Source organism: Protomyctophum bolini (assembly GCF_963924005.1).
Source record: "Protomyctophum bolini genome assembly, chromosome: 21".
Lineage (NCBI taxonomy): Eukaryota > Metazoa > Chordata > Actinopteri > Myctophiformes > Myctophidae > Protomyctophum > Protomyctophum bolini.
In genome coordinates, this window is record NC_137882.1 from 24,489,366 (window position 1) to 24,501,607 (window position 12,242).

Below are 12,242 nucleotides of genomic sequence, written 5' to 3' on the forward strand. Positions count from 1 at the left end.
AGGGTGCTTTTACACTATCAAGGCATGGGTTCATAAATAACACTGATAGAGAATAGATTAGGGTTACATTTCAACCATGTGCATCATAAAAAACTACAGATAATTTAACAGCACTCCTGGATATGGCAATTGTTCACATCAATAGTTCTTAATGTCTGAAATCGAAAAGCTCACTTTTAATCTCAGGTTCGAAGAAATTTCTTTGAGATTTATTGATTGATTATAAATGTGATAAAAGCCAGGTCTGTCACGATTATCCAGGCAAATACTTGGCTTCTGTTTATATCACAGTACTTACTTAGCCCCATGTTAGATGTGCACATCTGTTTGTGCGTGTGTGTGTGTGTGTGTGTGTGTGTGTGTGTGTGTGTGTGTGTGCATATGTATATACTGTATATAAGATGATGTCTGGCAACTTGTGTTATGTTCTTTTCTATTTTGTCTGTACTGAAATGACAAATTAATAAAATACAAGTGTTAAAAACTATTTTTTTGTTCATAAATTACGTCATGCACTGAAGTCAATTAACCAATTTCATTACATTTTAAACTGGCCCTTAAATGATTACTTATACATCTACTTTGAGTGTCCTTTATTGAAGATAGCATCTGTTGGAAAAGTGATTTTATGTCATTTTAACATACATGCAGCATAACTGCTGTTCAAAGTCCTACAATTTGTCACACACACATTATGATTACTGCAGTGAAATGTGTTCTCCGCATTTGACCTATCTTGTGAGCCGCAGCCGTGCCATGCTCAGGAGGAATCAAGGCATTGGGCCCCATTTTTTACAGTCTTTGGTATGACGCGGCCGGGGATCGAACCCCCGACCTCCCAGTTTCAGGGCAGACACTCTAACCATAAGGCCACTGTCTGGTAGAAACAAAACCAAGCTCACCCCCTGCCATGATTACAATACACACAGCTGCATTTGTTTATTTCTGTAAACATACTAATGGGCCTGGTGTTTGTGTCTCCTACATTGGGGAATTTGGGGCTGCCTGTAACCATTGGTAACAACATAAAAATATTACAATTATATATACTACATTTCATTGCAATAAAGTAGGTATAATTTGAAAAATAAGGACTGTGACGAGCTTACAAGTTACAAGATCCTCCGAAGTCTCCAAATTGCAAATGTTCTTTCAACATTGAGGATGAATGGCATTCTAAGCATTCCATGTAAGGCCTCTTCTTGGTAATTATAAACATTTGAGTGCACTTTCTAAAAACTGTTTCCAGTTCTCAGTGCATCTTGTCACAATGGATCATTTCACACATGCCCAAAATGCACCAGAACATGTTAAAGCAACAAAACTCTGCCTTCACATTTCACACATTGACACTCATCACACAATGACCTAAAATCACTAACAGGAAGCATTACATTAGATTCACCATTTTATGCAAATCTTGAAATTAATGTACAAAATGTATCCATTATGTTTTCTTCGTTTGCTTTTTTACCAACTTTAAATAAAATATGGCACCTTTTTACTGCACTACAGTATGTGATTAGGAACTGGAACAAGTCAAAAAGTGCAACAGGAAATGCATGGTAAAATGCATCTCAATTGAAAAATGTAAAAAAACATATGAATGTCAATGTCATGATGTCTCAGAAACAACTCTGATGAAGAGGTGACATTATGCTTTTCTTTTTTTTAGGGATCATTTTAATAATCAAAATTATCTAATTGTAATTATCGTACTCTCTGCAGCATCAATATCAGACACAAACAATTGGAAATTGTGCCCCTGGTGTGTCAAAGCATGAATCTCTGAAATTGTCTCCCCACTCCCCCAACATCTCTCTCTCATCCATCATAAGTACAATAGTAGTAGTAGTAGACTAGTAGTATCATACCAGAATCTTTGATATCAAAGCAGGCATCTATTTAACCCATTTTGGACTGAGGTTGAAAAAAAGGCTTCAAAAAACATTTTGCTGAAAAACCTGTTTCTATGTCAGTGGTGCTCAACCTTTTTCATGTCAAGGACCCCCAGAATTATCTCTATTGGGCCACAGACAAAAATATGTAGTTCCAGGGACGCCCCAGAAGCAAATATTTTAGTTAAAAATGTTCGCTCTGAAATATATATTCAATGATTTGCGCCACATTTTAACGATTTAAAAAAAATAGCAGACCTATACAAGCTCGTAGCTTGAGCTTGTAGATCTGCTATTTTTCAATAGCTAAAGTATAACATAATGGTTGAAACACCAACAGGGGTTCCCACCCAGAATGGGTTAACATACTAATTGAATCAATACTGTGTGTTTTTTGCTTTCTCATAATGATAGAACTATGTATAGAGGGTGATGTATGACAACGTTCCGAACACAATCTTTTCCAACAACTTGTGACTGACTATCTTTTGAACTTGAATAACCCAACTCATAATTGTATTTATTTTGTTTTATTTTATTTTATTTTTTGTTTTTTATATTGTTTTTGTTATCTGTGCTTAAATTATTATTTTTGTATCCTACTGTTTATATCATATGTCTGTATGTATGTTTGTTTTTGTATGTCTGTACTCAATTATTAATGTTATTTTTTTATATTGTTTTAATGATGACGATAACTGGGGGGAGGGATGGGGTGAGGGAGAAAAAAAATAATAATGTTATGTTCAAACTGTACTAAATTGTTGAAACCTATTACCAATAAACATATATTTAAAAAAAAAGAATGGGTTAACATGACAGTTCAGTGCTGCCATGCCAATCCATGAGACCAGGCAGCTATAGGGTGGGGGTGGGTGGGCTGGATGGGTGCGTCATTCAAACATGTAACAAGACCAGCATGGTGTGGGGGGGGGGGGGGGCTGGTCCCTTAATCCAGTGTTGGGTCTCCATGACTGAGGTTTAGCTGTGAGGAGCATCCAGGATGCAGGATGCAGTGCATCCGTCCCACAGGCAGCTAAGCTTACTGCTCTGCTCTCAGCCCCCATTGGCGGGAATGTTTTTTTTTTGCTGGGAAGACAGCAGGTCTCACTGAGCAAACAGACTGATTCAGGATCCTTCCCCTCAAACAGTCCAGGATACCACCCTAGTTGGTACGATGTCGTCCCTGGCAACAACAGGGCTAGCCCACCCCACTAGTGCTATATACGGTAGCAATGTACAGAATGGCACTGTACAAAGCAAACAAAGTGTCCTCTACAATACATACACTGGGTCTAACATTACATTGTTTACCATACAGTTTTAAAATTTAAGATCAGATTATTATTTTTTTAAATTATGTTGATTTGAGTTGAATACACGTACTGCTCTGCTCACAGCGTGTTAGTCGTATCCTATTCTATTTAACTTTGCATTACTAAACACTTGACTGTCTCCCACAGATCTACTATACATGTAAACAGCAGCATCATGTGAAGTCTGAATAAAAGCTGGAGGAGGCAGGGGAACAGTTGAATTTCCATCGTCGACAACAGTTTGTGTGAAGGGCAAATAAGAAGGGCAAGAAGGAATCCGGCCTGACAAAAGTTGCGCATTCAGAAACCGCTTTTAAAGTGTGTGCTGACTTTTTTACAGTGTGTACAGTAAAAAAGAAAAAAAGAGGAACAGCACGAGAGCTATGCAAGCGTGAAAGAATGTGAAGCTTTTGAGGAGAATACAAGACAACATTGTGAATTAACTCGTCAATGGTAACTTGCATTCCTATAGGTACTTCCATGGCAATGATGGGCCTTGCGTCATGACAGTAAACAAGTAATGTGTAAACAGGTTCTAAGCTGGCATAGGCTACTGCTATGAAGCAAACCCAGCGGCTGAAATGTCTCAACTTTTCTATCATCGGACAAGGTTTTTATCCATGTCAGGAGTTTGTGAAATAGGGGATTGTGCACATAACACGCTTCGAATACAGCATAAGTCATTAACGCCTCTATTAAATACATTGGTAATAATCAGATAATATTCCTTAGATGTTTATTAGGAAGGTGTGGACATACTCTGGCACCCACAAGAATTAGGGGGGGGGGATCATGAAACAATGTGATAAAACAACGGTTAACAGTATTTATCTAACACTGCTAAAAGTCAACATAAATTCACTTGAGGGCTGAAAACGAACTGGAAACTTACTACACTACTTAATATGGTTATTTGTCGACACCTAGTGGCTGCTTGACTAAACACCAGTTGTTAGTGGTATGAAGACGTATTATTATTTATTATCATGGGAAAGGGAGGACGACCACCGTTATCATTCTTTACAACAACAATTCTGTCAGAACTCAGGAAGGAATGTCGTTTTAAAAGCCCCTGCTGCCCGTATTGTTGTAGGCTACGTTTGGGTCCCACTCCCAGCCCAGGGAGACCGAGACACCAAATGTATCTTTTGGGGCTCAAGCTAAAAAAGTTTGCCCTACCTAAAGGCATTCTTCGTTCTCACCTTTTTTAGCGTGTTGGTCGCATAAAGAGCATTTCTCTCTCTCTCCCTGTCCTCTCGGCTCCTCCTCACCTCAGTCGGACTCCTGCATTAAATTAACACATAAACAACATTTCGTAATTCCACAAGTAGCCTATAGGCCTCAGGCTCAGAGCCTTATTTCCGGTTGTGTATCATATGCATTTCTTCCCATAATATTATTCTTCATTCATGCTCGGCGGATACTCCTATAAAGGCCCTAACATGTGTATGCTGAAGCTATATGGACCAACGCATGAGTTCCCGAGGCTAATGGAACTGAAATTCAAAATAGGCAAATTATAAAATATTAAAAGTATAAATTCCTCCATTTAAATTTCCCCACCAGCCGTCCTCTCCTCTCCCCACCGCACACCGCACAGCACCCCCAGTGGCGTATGGTGAGTGGTGACGCACGTGCACTCGATAAACTAATTAGGTAAGCTTGCATTATTGTTTATAGTGTATACTGTATATAGCTCTGGTCTATGCTTCTGGCCTTTTAGCATGCTTCTGCCCTGGCTGCAATCATAGAAGCATTGGCTATGGACCAGACCTGTATGCATGAGAGATAGTTTTAGAAAAGCTAAAAGTAACTATAAAATGCCTATAAACTGGGATTTAATATGTAAAGAAATCATAATTACACTTCGTAACTACTTTTTGAATTTTGGCATGGTGTTAGGTATGGGTATAAGGTTTTCAAAAACCATTGCAAACTAATTTGGCTCACCCCATAGTGGTCGGTTTGCAATGAAACCACTATTAGATATAGATATGTCAGTATATTTGGAACCCCAAAGAATTGATAGAAGAGATGTTTCAATGGATTCTGTTCTGTTACCATTGGGTGGGCTAAATAAGTAGACACTGTGTTCGAAAGAGATTAGTGCTTTCTGGGCTATGATTTGGGGCCCTAAAGATGAATACAAAATCAATATAAACATCTATATACTGTCCAATAATTAGATAGGGAGGGGGTGAAATTATGACAGGCAGTTGTTGCCGTCAAAATATGACTCCCAGGTAAAAAAACACATTGTGTTTGAAATAGACTGCTTTCTATGGTGTGATTTGGGGCCCTAAAGATGAATACAAAATGAATGTCAACATCTTTATACTGTCCAATAATTAGATATGGAGGGAAATTATGATTATGAAAATAATGACTCCCAGGTAAAAAACACAATAGATGCAATAAATGCATCATATTTAGACATTTCCGACTTTGCCGTCGCTAGCACAGTACACCTTGAAGTACTATAGGCTACTGCAGTGTTCATAACCTACCTCGAATCTTGCTCATAGCTCTAGTCTATGGTCTTGCTTCCCATTGTCCAGTCCAGTAGATGGCACTCACACACTCAGGGTTGTCTCGCTCAGTGATGTTATGTTTAGATTTTCATAAACTGTGTCTAAATATAACCCACTCAGGTGATTCAAAGTTAAGCTGGTTCGTCACTGCTTTTGTACATTGGTTGTTGGTACCCTGTATTATGTAACTATGTGACAAACACCTCCTTGACTGTTAATTGAGATCAGAAATGTAATTGATTTTTTTAAAGTACAAATTCACATGCAGCTAATATGTATGTATGTAGCTGCTGTTGACTGGTCATGATGCCTCACACAGTTGCATTCACACTATGATGTAATTTCCTACAGTCAGATAAAGTTTACAGCACAAGTTCTGATTCGATCAGTAATTATTCAAAACACTACATCAGTAAGTCACCAGAAAACAAGGTTCAAGGTTCACTTTATTTGTCTCTCATAGGAGAAATCTTGGAGTAGACCTATACGTCTAAAATCTGCAGTACATGCAGACATAAGACAGTATAGATTAAACAAATAAAAAAGAAACAGATATGTGCATTAGGCCTATAGCAAGTTGAGGTAGTCACAATCATTCGTCACATTTGTTTATATTCATCGCCTTTCAGGCACACCTCTGAGTCTATAAACATCATGCATAACTTCCAGGTATGATGTCACGTGCACACCCTCTATTATACACTCTATTATACCTGTCGCCTCAAACCTCAAATCAGTTATAATGAAAAAGAAAATGCTCCAATGGGTCCATGTAGTTATAATTCCATTGGTATTTGTAACATACTTCAACACTTGTGGCATCACTATTTTGGACATGTCATTACAGGTTTCAATAATGTTCAAAATATTCAAAAATCACACCGTGTGAAGTGAGGGGCGCTCTTATCATCGTACATCATCCATTCATTGTCTTTGTGCAGGACAAAAATAGATTGTCCTACACAAATTCTACCATTCATTGTTTAATGTTTGTGTAGGACGAAAATCTACACTATAGGAGGGGCTAGCACCCTTATACATAAACAACAAAAAGGATTGCATAGTTACACACTGTCAAATGAACATTGAGGCTCTTTGGATGCAAAAATATAGTCTTTCACAAAAGTGCAAAAAGTGACATGGTGAAATAAAGTGACACAGAGCGTGGACGTTTCAGTCCTCAGACCAACATAAACACTCAGTTTTATACAACTTTCAATTGAACCAATGAGGCCGATTCTACAAATCATCAATCAAAATGGAATATTGGGATGTACTGTATGTGCATGGAACATACTGTAACTATGGGCCTAGATAAAAAAGTGGGAAAAAAAGACGATCCGGGTTAGTTAAAAAGAGGAGGGAAGCCTTTATTAAATTAAAAAGGCGAGTTCAAATAGGCAGTCACCTTTTTAATTTAATAAAGCCTTCCCTACTCTTTTTAACTTTGAGTGCCCGGTTCGTCTCTTTTTTTAAATCTATGCCTTGATCCCGTTTTGATCTGTGGGAGCACCTTTTAACATCATTACTTTCTCCGTTGAGCACCTGGTTAGTTCCTCTTTTTCTCCTATAACTATGGGCCTATTTATGAGTGAGTGCTGATAGGTGAAGGTTCTCCACTCTGAACAGCTGTAAATAAATGGGAGCTGGTCAAAGACAGCTACTGTGCAGATCACTCATGAGTAACATCCACTTTAATAATCCCTAGCGCACCTATTTTGGGGCGAACATTTGGCGAATATAACAGATCCACAAGCCTAAATAGGCAAAATAGGCAATGCATTGCACATTGGGAAAAAAAGAAGGGGGGGTTCTATTATAGACAATGACTCTGGTCCACTTATACTTAAGGTGGCCTTACACTAGCCGATAATCGGGCATTTTTGACGCTCGGGGGGTGCCCGACTCAATCGATCTGCTCGGGGCCGCTCAAAGCGCGATCAACATCGGCCCGATCAACATCAAGAATTTGCTTTGCCCCGCTCCGATTATCCTGTAGTGTGTGTGGTGCTATCAGATTTCTGATTGAAAAAAATCGGCTAGTGTAAGGCCACCTCTACTAAGGTTACATACTTAGTATAGCATATTGCTAAATTGCTCATTCTAAATTAGTAAGTAGTTAAAACAGTCCTTAAAAGGTTAATCATAGCTCAGACAGATGATTTTGGCTCTCTGCCTCTATCTGAGCTCATAGACGAACGTCCCACAGTTCAAGGGCACTTCTGGAGATGGTGTTAATAGCCTTGATCTAGTTAGTATACACATAGTTGTCTGTGAGCCAACACTTCTAATTAAAAACATCAAAGCCTGGCATGTAACTGGAACTTTCCAACTGAAATTGAAAAATATAAATAATTACTAACAAACAGATCTCTGCGTCCTACTATAATTTTAGACGTGTCTGTCATACCCCACTTTGCTCCTTGTACTGGCTTGACCCGTTGATCTGAATTTGCACACAGACATTGATCATTCCATTATGCAGAGCATCTCGAAGCCCTTTTCTCAATTTAACTTTTTTTCTTTTTTGGTCGAGCTTCTAGTTATACATAATTATCTGACAGTGTTGTCTCTTTAAAACCCATTCTGGGCGGGAACCCCTTTTGGTGTTAGCATTATGTTGTGCTTTAGCTATTGAAAAATAGCATATCTACGAGCTCATAGCGCGCCACGATCTTGTAGGTCTGCTATTTTTGACATTGAAACATAGCTTTTTCAGAAAACTGTCAGGATGTAGAAGACATTTTTAGAATCTGATCTCAGGTCAAAATGGTGTTCAGCAATTACAATTTACAATTTAGGCATTTAGCAGACGCTCTTAATCCAGAGCGACTTACATTAAGCAAGAACAAAAAGCATGGGAATACATCACATAAAGACATTTATCATGAAACATGCGTAGCTAAGAAAGTAACAGTGGAATATCTATAATGAAACTATACATATAAGCTATACATCTATACTACTATGCTACACATATGTACTATGACGTGCTATGACTACTAGAATTGCTATCTAAGGGGGTGGGGTAAGTGCTATGGGCCACTCTCCCATAGTTCACAAGCCAGTGTGGCAGTGTAAGCAGTGATATAATATTGATGTTCATGACAGAGACATGTACTCTTAACCAGCTCCGCTTCGTGTACAGCCCAGCCACATTCACCTTCAGAGAGTCCACGCATATCTGAGCAAGGAGGATACAGATCACATGAACCTGGCGGCTGGCAGAACTGTTGACGTCAGCTGACAACAGCCTGTCTGCAGAGAAAGAAAGACAACAAGGGGGGGGGGTGGTTATGTATCATTCAACAAGAAGTCCAAATATCCCTGTAATGAGAGTAGTGCAAGACAGCTGAGCATGGACTCCTATAAACATAGATTGAAATGTTGCACCCTGGAAGCTCCGTATTGAATCTCAAGGATAGAGCGGCACTATGTCTGAACCGTCTGAACACGCTTATGAAAGTTGAGAGCTGTGAAGAGAAGCCAGAAGCGGCGGCCGTAAAACACTTTCGCCTGTGATGAAGGGGAGCTTATTATCACCTTATAGACAGCTAACACTTTCGCTGAGACAGACTGTAATGTTGTTCTTGACCGGTATCTTGGCCCTTGGCTATTAACGAGTTGTAAATCCAGCACCTTGTGACCCTTGGATCACCACCTTATTATCCTCTCATTCCCCGCGAACCTCAACATTTTAAGCACGTCTTATTATCTACAACTGCCTCTAAGATCATTGTACTCTAAAAGGGTAGCTAGTTTTGATCATTGTTAAACAAATTTCAGTGGTATATCAGTGTATATCAGGTATATCAAATATCAGTGGTTTATTGTGGTACAAAATGCAACTGTAGAAAAGGAGACGGTCCGAACACCGTCTTAATGCTTCCGACATTATTTATTTATTACAGCCTTTTATCCTCTGTGAAGCACTTTGTAACTTTGTTTCGAAAAGTGCTATACAAATACTTTATTATTATTATTATTATTATTATTATTATTCGTACACCTGACATATGTTCATGTGTATGCGATAAACATATCAACCTCAAAGGATCACATAATATCATTTAACAACAAAAAGCCGGCAAACTCTAAATTAGGAGAAGCAACTCTGGGTTGATGATGAGCACCTCTGCATTATTGGAATTTAAAATATTACTCACCAAGTAGAAAATACATCCGTTTTCATCAAGTGTAGTGATGTGGTCTCAATCTGACTGACTGGCTAAATCAACGGATGTTCACAGGATGCTGAAATATAGAGGATGGACAGAGTGAGTCAAGTCAGTAAACAGAAACAAAGTCTATTGAAGGTCAAGCAAGACTCAACAAACAATATTAAGACAGCTGGGAATTGGACCTCTAACATGTTCAGAATGTTCAGCCCTGGAAGCTAAACAGAGACACAGCAGGACAGGTTAGATGCAATGCAAAGGATAGATTAGAGGATATGTTTTGTATTTGACTGGACTTGTGAGTTCTGGCATTTCTATGCAGTGAATCTTGTTGAGCCGTGCACCCGGAGAAGTATTTTGGTCTTGGACTGACCCGTTTTCCACCATGTTCCATATTATTACCCCAGTCGATTTGAACTAGGCCTACTTTACTTGCTCTAGCCTCGATAACCTTGCAGGCTTATGCAAAGGCTAAAAATGTAATTTAGATAGTATGTTAAGTAGACAGGTCAGGTCATTCATTATTGATCAGTGTGTATCCTATATGTATTCTATAATGTACAAGTAAAATATTGTATGAAACCTACAGCTTACATTATGCCAAAATGTTCCGGCCTGTGAAAGTTCACAGTAGTGTTGCTCAGAAGGCATTTACAAATGCACTAGCATTGCCAAGTTCAAGTTGATAATGGTGGTATCACCATACGTGACAAGTGGCTTCCCGGGTTCTGTCAGCTAACATAGACGACAAAGGACAGCAGATGAGTCAGTTGAGGTCCGTCAGCTTACATACGTAACAGAAGACTCACTCACCCTGCGGCAGGCTAATAGCTCAAGACAGCTGGCTCTCGGAACTCTTGGCAGGGACTGCTTTTTCCACAGATGAACCCAAGGTTAAAGTGTAAATTAGCACTACCCTGAGTTTAAAGGTTCCTGTTGTTGAACGATGAGCTCTTGGTAACACTATCTCCTTATTCTGTGGCCAAAATGATCACCTTCCTGACCGCCTGACACTTTCCCTCCCTGATGCACAATAAACACTTGCTGACATCAACCCTTCACCTTGATAATTAACAATGTACTCAGCAGGCGAAAAGCTTTGGATCAACGCCATATAAAGTTGAAGCTCATTTATTTTTTTAAATAAATAGATACACTAAGATTGATAGTTGTACTGTAGACTAGTTTGTCTACAGTACAATTATCAATCTTAGTGTATCTATTTATTTAAAAAAGAAATGAGCTTCAACTTTATATGCCATGCACTAATGACATTTTATATTATATATAGTTGACCTAAATGACTAAAGTTGATGCCTTATCCCATAATGTATGTAACCTACTTTGCAGTATGCTTAATGGTCAGTAGAAGGAATGGAAAAAACTATTTCACAGTGTTATTTTTGGCCTCAAGGATAGAGATTAGTAAAGCACACCACTCACGTCACCAACACAATGTGGCGTAGAGTTATAGAGTAATGTTGACAGTTTTAATGACAATACTAATAGGGTGAACAATAGAGCTGTTGTTGTTGTCATGGTTGATCTACTTCTTCACTGGCATATCTTTTTCACAAGAACCATTCTAGAAATGTTCATGATGTGACCTCTTCTTTAAATAACATTTGCAGTCCCAAGTGTCTCCCGGTGACCTCCTAGAATCAAACAAGTTTGACAGAAATATTTTGCTAGTGAAGCCTGCAGCTAGGCCAAGCTACAAACAAATGTTTAAAGGAGTAGTTCACCCAAAGAATTACTAATTTTCTATCAATTTCACACCCAATTAAGTCTTCTTTTTTTCTTTTCATTCCTAAGCCATTCATTTGATGACCAGCGGAGTCTCCGCAAGTCTCCTACTACCGGAGATGTACTGCCAGTCATCACATTATTGGCTCAGGAATTTGACAAAACGAAACAAAGATAATCTGCATGATTCTGCATGGCTTCATTTGGTGTATAATTGATATTAGTCATTCTTTGACTGTGTAAGATTCATTTAAATATTCTCTTTGGAACTCAGCAACACGTCGTCAAAAACGGTATTTATTAACGTTAAAATACATCAATAATTACATTTACATTACATTCTAAGTAATTTTAGTGTGACTGTCGAGGGCAGACACACAAAGCACATGGTTTAGTTCCACAGTAGTATCCCTGGATAAAATTGTATGAACCGCAAACAGGTGCAGTCGTTGGCATCATTAAGAACATGTAGAATAGCCACTGTGATGATTAAACATATTTGGTAGAAAACATGAACACTAAAACTGGTGAAAACAACAGTGATTGATTAAAAAAAGGATATCACTGCCATAG